Raw genomic sequence first — 9,627 nt, 5'->3', positions numbered from 1 at the left:
AAGCCAGTATCGAAGGCCAGGGTCGAGAGCCATGATCGAGGGCCCAGGATCGAAGCCACGATTGAAGGCGAGACGAAGGCCATGATCGAGGGAAAGGGTCGAGGGGCCAGGATCGAAGCCACAATTGAAGGCAAGATCGAAGGCTAGGGTCGAGCAGGGCCAGGATCGAGGGTCAGAATCGAGGCCCAAGATCGAGGCACACGATCGAAGGCCCATGATCGGGGGCTGTCTGGGCAGAATTATAAAGCAGGGACTTCGTCCCATTCGCCATTTTTGACAAATTAGAGCTTGAGGAGGGGTGATTTTTGATAGATTTTCAAGAAAAACTTGAGGTAAGTCCCTTGTGATCATTTTTACTCCATAATATTGAATTATCATCGAATAATCCGACTAGATTACATGATTTTGAGGTGTAAATCGAAGATTTGAACTTAGAAATTTGGAAATAAGATTTGTAGATTTGAGGGTCGAGTTGAGGTCGGATTTTGGTAAAATTGGTAAGAGTAGACTCATGGTTGAATGGGCTTTCGAATTTTGTAACTTTTGTCAGGTTCCGAGACGTGGGCCCCACAAGCAATTTTTGAGCTAAATTTCGGATATTTATGGAAAATTAATATTTTCTTATGGAATTAATTTCAATAAAGTTTATTGACTAAAATAAATTAATTGTGACTAGATTCGAGGCATTCAGAGACCGATTTGTAAGGCAAAGGCATAGCAGAGTAAAGAATTTCACGTTTTGAGGTAAGTAATAGTTTTAAATCTGGTCATGAGGGTATGAAACCCCAAAATTTTGTGTTATGTGATTATTTTGGAGGTGACGCACGTGCTAGGTGATGGTCGTGTGGGCGTGCACCCCAGGGGATTGTGACTTGGTCCGTCTCGTGGAAACTGTAAAGCTGAATAACTTGTTGATAGTTATGTGCTCTCTATGTGTTGTGGAAACTTGACTATAAGTCATGATAGAAATCATGTTTAGGCTATATGTTGGTATTGTTGGTACCCACAAAGGTCGTGTACATATTGAATTATATGTTTAAATTGTTGTTTTGTACTTAGTCACAGCTTACCTGATTATTTTATCCCAGTCTCTATTGTTCATTATTGATGTATCATATCATTATTGTTTGGGATGATTTTATGATTGTTGAGAGCCCGAGAGACTGGAGAACTTTATGACTGAGTGAGGCCGAGGGCCTGATTGTGAGATATTACACCATAGCACGTGAGTTGTCTGTACAGCAAGTGAGTTGTCAGTGCGGATCCTTATAGTATACTATAGCACGTGAGTTGGTCGTGCAACACGTGAGTTGGCCGTGCGGATTCAGATATTTATATTATGGTAGGTGAGTTGTCCGTGCAACACATGAGTTGTTCGTGCAGATTATAGCGCTTGGGCTGTAGGAGCCCCTCTGGAGTCTGTACACCCCCAATGAGCGCGGGTACCCATTGAGTGTGAGTGCTGAGGGCTGGGAGCCCAGTGAGTGATTGTTGTCCTGAGAGGTTGTACTTGTTTTTTATTGGTTGATGCACTTAGTTGATATCTGTTGTTGTGATGAAATTTCTGAAGGATTCTATATCCGGATTACATGAACTTGAATTGTATAAAATTGATTTGACTTAAATTGCAGAATTTGAAAGCATGTCTATTCTTTGCTGGAATTATTGAAAATGAATTATAATTGTATAGCTCGTCACTATTTTCAGTTCCTTATTTATTATTGTTACTTACTAAGTTGGTTGTACTCATACTACACCATGCACTTCTTGTGCAGATCTAGGTGCTTCTGGACATAACGGGTGTTGATTTTCTTGCACAATTAATTTTTCTGGAGATTCAGAGGTAGCTGCCGTGTTCTGCAGACCTTGTCTCTCCTTTCCTATCTCCTGGACTATTATAGACCATATTTTTCGGACTTGTATTCATATTAGATGCTCAAGTACTCAGTGATACCAGGTTTTGGGGAGTATTTGTATCAGTATTTGTGGGATTTTGTATTGTATTTAACTATTATATTTTCAAACTTAAGAGAAATTGTGGTTTATTGAGATTATCGGCTTGCCTAGTATCGAGATAGGCGCCATCATGACAGGTTGGGATTTTGGGTCGTGACAAGTTGGTATCAGAGCTTAGGTTACATAGGTCTCACGAGTCATGAGCAGGTTTAGTAGAGTCTTGCGGATCGGTACGAAGACGTCTGTACTTATCTTCGAGAGGCTGTAGAACCCTTAGGAAAACTTCACTTTCTTGTATTCTGTCGTGCAAATTTGTGGATTCCGGAAACTAAAATTTTGTTTTTCTATTCTCTCACAGATGGTGATGACACATACTATCGGATCGGCCGATCAGCCACCAGTGCCACCAGTTAGGGCCGCGAGAGGCCGGGCCATGGTAGAGGCCGGGGCCAAGGTAGAGGTAGAGGTGTAGCACCTGTAGTACCACCAGTCGCTCTAACTCAGGAGCAGATTCCAGATATAGCTGAGCCGAGCTGTACCCATTGAGATTCTAGGCCTTCAGAAGACTTTGGCCCAGATATTGACAGTTTGCACTGGTGTTGCTCAGGTGGTTTCGGCTCAGGCCGCACCTGCCACTTCTCAGGCCGAATGAGGTACTCATACCCCTATTACCCTTACTCCAGACTAGGTAGTACAGGGACTTCAGATACCGGGGGCACTACTAGCCCAGCCGGTTATAGCTGCTCAGGCCCCGGTAGTTCCTGTTATGGCAGATGATGAGCAGAGGAGACCTGAGAGATTTGAGAGACTTCGACCTCCACCATTTAGCGGTACTGAGTCAAAGGATGCTTAGGGTTTTTTGGATAGGTGTCAACGGATGCTTCGGACAGCGGGTATTCTAGATATCAGTGGGGTCTCATTCACTACTTTTTAGTTTTCTGGGGCTGCACTCAGATGGTGGGAGACTTACGAGAGGCGTAGGCCTGTTGGCACAATACCCCTTACTTGGCAGCAGTTCTCCGTGGTCTTTTTGGAGAAGTTCGTGCCTCAGTCCCGCAGAGAGGATCTGCACAGACAGTTTGAGCAGCTTCGCCAGGGTGATATGTCCGTGACGCAGTACGAGATGAGATTTTCTGAGTTAGCTCGTCACGCAGTCTGGTTGGTTCCCACTAATAGGGAGAGGATTAGGAGGTTCATTGATGGCCTCACATATCAGCTGCGGTTACTTATTACTAGCGAGAGGGTATCTAGTGCTACTTTTGATGAGGTAGTGGACATTGCTCGGTAGATAGAGATGTTTTGCAACCAGGAACGTGGAGAGAGAGAGAGAGAGGCTAAGAGGCCTTGTGGTCCACGTGATTACAGCGGTGTTCCTTCAGGGGGTCAGTTTTACCGCGGTAGGGGTCATTCTTACAGACACGCTCAGACGGGTCGTCCAGCTCATCGTGGTGCATCAGCTAGCCACGGTTCTTATAGTGCTCACTCATGCCAGTCTTCATTCAGTGCACTACCAGCACATAGTTCTCATCATGCCTTGTCCACTCAGGCTTCTGCAGGTAATTCCTCGGGTTATCAGGAGTAGCAGTTCCATCAGATAAGGGGTTGTTTCAAGTGCGGAGAATTTGGTCATTTCAAGAGAGAGTGTCCTAGGTTGTTGACTGGGGCTCCACATTAGAGTCCTCGACTAACGACACCAGCACCAGCAGTTCCACCACCCGCCCAACCAACTCAGGGTGGGGGTCAGGAAGCTAGGGGTCTCCCAAGAGGGGGAGGCCGATCAGGTGGCGGGCAGGCTCGATTCTATGCTTTTCCTGCCAGGCCAGATGTTGTTGCCTCAGATGCAGTGATCACAGGTATTGTTTCAGTGTGCCACAGGGAGGCTTCTATATTATTTGACCCTGGTTCCACTTATTCATATATATCATCGTATTTTTCCCATTATCTGGATATGCCCTGTGAGTCCTTAGTTTCACTTGTTTGTGTATCTACATCGGTGGGCGATATTATTACTGTGGATCATGTGTATCGGTCGTGTGTGGTAACTATTGGGGAACTGGAGACTAGAGTTGATCTCTTATTACTCGGAATGGTCTCCATGTCATGCTATTCTGGACTGTCACGCAAAAATCGTGACGTTGACGATGCGAGGGTTGCCAAAGGTTGAATAGAGGGTTCTCTAGATCTTGTTCCTAGCAGGGTAATTTCTTATTTGAAGGCCCAACGTATGGTTGGAAAGGGATGTTTGTCATATTTGGCATTTATGAGAGATGTTGATGCAGATACTCCTATTATTGATTCAGTACCAGTTGTGCGAAACTTTCCGGATGTATTTCCTGCAGACCTATCGGGTATGCCGCCCGACAGGGATATTGATTTCGGTATTGACTTAGTGCAGGGCACTCAACCCATTTCTATTCCTCCTTATCGTATTACACTAGCTGAGTTAAAAGAATTGAAAGAGCAACTTCAGGAACTCCTTGAAAAGGGGTTTATTAGGCCTAGTGTGTCACTTTGGGGTGCACCGATTCTGTTTGTGAAAAAGAAAGATGGTACTATGCGGATGTGTATTGATTATAGGCAGTTGAACAAAGTTACAATCAAGAATAAATATCCATTGCCACGTATTGATGACTTATTTGACCAGCTTCAGGGAGCGAGAGTGTTCTCCAAAATTGATTTGAGGTCTGGGTATCACCAGTTGAAAATTTGGGATTCCGAAATTCTAAAGACGACATTCAGGACTCGTTATGGCCACTATGAATTTCTTGTGATATCTTTTGGGCTAACCAATGCCCCAACAACATTTATGCATTTGATGAATAGTGTATTCCAGCCATATCTTGATTTATTTGTGTAGTATTTATTGATGATATTCTAGTGTACTCACGTAGATAGGAGGAGCATGCACAATACTTGGGTATTGTATTACAAAGATTGAGAGAGGAGAAACTGTATGCCAAATTCTCTAATTATGAATTCTGGCTTAATTCGTGGCATTCTTGGGACATATAGTGTCCAGTGAAGGAATTAAGGTGGATCCGACAAAAATAGAGGCAGTTCAGAGTTGGACCAGACCATCTTCAGTCACTGAGATTCGGAGTTTTCTCGGCTTGGCCGGTTATTATCGTCGTTTCATGGAAGGATTCTCGTCTATTGCATCGCTTATGACTAAATTGACCTAGAAAGGTGCTCCGTTCAGGTGGACTGATGAGTGTGAAGAGAGCTTTCAGAAGCTCAAAATAGCTTTGACTAGGGCTCCAGTATTGGTGTTGCCTACTGGTTCAGTTTCTTATAGTGTGTATTGTGACGCATCGTGTATTGGTCTTGGCGCAGTGCTTATGCAAGACGGTAAGGTGATTGCCTATGCGTCCAGATAGTTAAAGGTACATAAGAAGAATTATCCAGTCCACGATCTTGAGTTAGCAGCTATTGTTCATGCCTTGAAAATTTGGCGGCATTACTTGTACGGTGTCCAGTGTGAGGTATATACTGACTATCGGAGTCTACAATATTTGTTTAAATAGATTGATCTTAATTTACGGCAGCGAAGGTGGTGGGAGTTGCTTAAGGATTATGATATCACCATTCTCTATCATCCCGGAAAGGCCAATATGGTGGCCGATGCCTTGAGTCGTAAGGTGGAGAGTTTGGGCAGCTTATCATACTTACCGGTAGCAGAGAGGTCTTTAGCCTTAGATGTTCAGGCCTTGGCTAATCAGTTTGTTAGATTGGATGTTTCCGAGCCGAATCGAGTTTTGGCCTGTGTGGTTTCTCGGTCTTCTTTATATGATCGCATCAGAGAGCGCCAATATGATGATCCACATCTGCTTGTCCTTAAGGACACGGTTTAGCACGGTGATTCCAAGGAAGTCACTATTGGATATGACGGGGTATTACGGATGCAGGGTAGACTATATGTGCCTAATGTAGATGGTTTGCGTGAGCTGATTCTCCATGAAGCTCACAGTTCACGGTAATCTATTCTTCCAGGTGCCGCGAAGATGTATCAGGATTTGAGGCAGCACTATTGGTGGAGGCGGATGAAGAAAGATATAGTTGGGTTTGTAGCTCGATGTCTAAATTGTCAACAGGTAAAGTATGAACATCAGAGGCCAGGAGGATTGCTTCAGAGACTTGAAATTCTGGAGTGGAAATGAGAGCGTATTACCATGGATTTCGTAGTTGGGCTTCCACAGACTTTGAGAAAGTTTGATGTTGTTTGGGTGATAGTAGATCGGTTGACCAAATATGCACATTTTATTCCAGTTGGTACTAATTATTCTTCGGAATGGTAGGCTGGGATTTATATTCGCGAGATTGTTCGCCTACACGGTGTGCCAGTGTCCATCATTTCAGATCGGGGCACGCAGTTTACATCATAGGTTTGGAGAGCAGTACAACGAGAATTGGGCACACAAGTTTAGTTGAGTACAACATTTCACCCTCAGATGGACGGACAGTCCGAGCGCACTATTTAGATATTGGAGGTTATGCTACGTGCTTGTGTCATTAATTTTGGGGGTTATTGGGATCAATTTCTGCCACTCGCGGAGTTTGCTTACAATAATAGCTACCGGTCAAGCATTCATATGGCTCTGTATGAAGCTTTATATGGGAGACGGTGTCGGTCTCCGGTAGGTTGGTTTGAGCCGGGTGAGGTTAGAATATTGGGTACTGACTTGGTTCAGGGTGCTTTAGAGAAGGTCAAAGTAATTCAGGAACGGCTTCGCACGACACAGTATAGACAGAAGAGTTATGCCGACATGAAGGTTCGTGATATTGTTCACATGGTTGGGAGAAGGTTCTGCTCAAGATTTCACCCATGAAGGGTGTGTCAAGGTTCGGGAAGAAAGGCAAGTTGAGCCCTCAGTATATTGGGCCTTTTGAGATACTTAAGAAAATTGGAGAGGTGGCTTATGAACTTGCCTTGCCACCTAGTATATCAAGTGTTCATCCAATATTCCATGTATCCATGTTCCGAAAGTATGTCGGGGATCCGTCTCATATTCTGGATTTCAATACAGTACAACTGGATGGTAATTTGACTTATGATGTGGAGCCGGTGGCTATTTTAGATCGGTAGGTTGTCACGGCCCAAAATCCCACCACAGGCGTCGTGATGGCACCTAGTCTCTAAGACTAGGTAAGCCGATTTAGATTACCTTTTGAAGCCATTTTTTTTAAACTAACAGCGGAAATAGTTACAATACACAACCTCCCAAGACTAGTAGTACTGAGTCACGAACTCTAACTGAATACATGGAATGATCACGAGAACCGAATACACACTACTGTTTGATTACAAATTAACAGTACAATGAGATGAAAATACTCCAAGGGACTGCGACGGCTAAGCAGCTCTACCTTGAATCCTTACGATCGCGCTTTAACTTTGCTCAAGTCCGATATCTCCAATACCTGGCTCTGCACAAAAATGTGCAGAAGTGTAGTATGAGTACACCACGGTCGGTACCCAGTAAGTATCAAGACTAACCTCAATGGAGTAGAGACGAGGTATAGTCAAGACACTCACTAGTCTAATAACCTGTGCAATATAATATACAAAATAATAGAAAATAAATAATAATAATAAGGGCAGGATAAAACAACCAGTGATATGCACAACAGACAACAAGAATACCATTAATATCACTCAACAATTAATAAACACAATTACACCCAATTAATTCAAGCCCTTCAAATAAATGTCTTTCACATATAATTCTTCCAGATAACTCTCTTTCAAATATAATTTTCTCAAATAATTGTTTTTTCAAATATAATTCTTTCAATAAATCTTTTCAAATATAATTTCCTCAAATAAATATCTTTCAAATACAATTCTTTCATATAATATTTTCTAAGTAAAAATTCTTCCAAATAAATATTTTGAATATAATTCTTTCGATTAAAAAGTCACCATGTGACACCTCATTTCATAATCATAAAAATACGGGTCTCAGTCCATTTTCATATTTTTCGTAAACACGGGTCTCAACCCATTTTCATATTTCCACGGCACCTCGTGCCCATAATTAAATCATCATATTTTTCCGGCACCTCGTGCCCTCATTTTATATCACAACTGCACGGACAATTCACCTGCCAAATATCATTATCATTTTATCACAGCACCTCGTGCCCACATTTTATATCACAACTGCACGGATAATTCACATGCCAAATATCCTCATTATTTACTCACGGCACCTCGTGCCCACATTTCATTTTGTAATACGCATGGCAATAGCCACAGGCTCTCAAATTCAACGTAAATCATATTATTATCAATTTATCAACAACAAGACAAATTACACAAGGTATAAAAATAAACACAAGAACATCACAACATCACATGAAAATTATCAACACCACAACCCCACATCATCACATATTGTCCCTGATAATAGCCACCCTTATCGCTCCTATTGCCACCCTTATCACTCCTACCGAGGAGCGTGACTGGCGCTCAACCGAGTGGACCCGACTGAGCAAGCCTGTTAGATTTCATTCTACCTAAATTCATTCGTGAATAAAGAGGAGATGTACTCCGTTAATCAAATACTGAAGAGATTTCATTAACCGCTTCCATTTCATTCCCATTAATAACATCATTCAATATTTCCAAAATAGTACGAGTTTATAGATTTAATGAAAAATATGTTGCCAAATACCAACAGTTCTAATCCAATTCCCAACATCAAATACCACCCACAACCTGTCTACGGAGCCTCTAAGTACAACTGAAGAGTAATATGGAAATACCGGCAACAAGGCCCCGGCTATACCTCAACCACAAAGTACATAAGAAATAAAAGATACATGACCCTGAAATGAAGTAGGGCTCACCAAATCGGCTGAAAGGAGTGTACTGCTATCACTGATCAATGCCACCTACTGTAGAACCACCTGCATCCATTAAAGATGCAGTGCCCCCGGCAAAAGGGACGTTAGTACTGTCGAATAGCACTAGTATATATAGCTAAAAATCCTCTTTCAAAATAGAAAACCCATATGATCTATACGTGGAACCCATAATATAATGTAATTGAAACAACCTGTACAAACAAGGACAGCCAAAGGGGGCACCTATTGTTTGTATTAATAATGTGTCTCATTATACTGTCCTTAGTGTTCACATATCATATTATACACTTCTGCATTTCATAGACCGTCCATAGTGTTTATTCATACCGTACATCTATACCTCTTATACACAATGCACCTATGCGTTTCATAGACCGTCCACAGGATTTCATATCACAATAGATTTCATAACACAATGTACATATGCATTCATAGACCGTCCACAAGATTTCATATCACAATGTACCTATGCGTTCATAGACCGTCCACAGGATTTCATAACACAATGTACATATGCGTTCATAGACCGTCCACAGGATTTCATAACACAATGTACCTATGCGTTCATAGACCGTCCACAGGATTTCATAACACAATATACCTATGCGTTTCATAGACCGTCCATAGGGTTTCTGTCACGACCCGAAATTTCCCACCGACGGGACTGTGATGGCGCCTAACATTTCACTTGCCAGGCAAGCCAACGTTAGAGAATCATTAAACTAATTCCTTATTTCCATTCAGTAAATAACAATAATTAACTAAAATAAAATATAATAAGTGCGGGATATCATAAAACTGTAT

Source organism: Nicotiana tomentosiformis, chromosome 2 (assembly GCF_000390325.3).
Source record: "Nicotiana tomentosiformis chromosome 2, ASM39032v3, whole genome shotgun sequence".
NCBI lineage: Eukaryota > Viridiplantae > Streptophyta > Magnoliopsida > Solanales > Solanaceae > Nicotiana > Nicotiana tomentosiformis.
The sequence above is the reverse complement of the archived record's forward strand: the minus strand, read 5'-3'. Positions refer to the sequence as shown.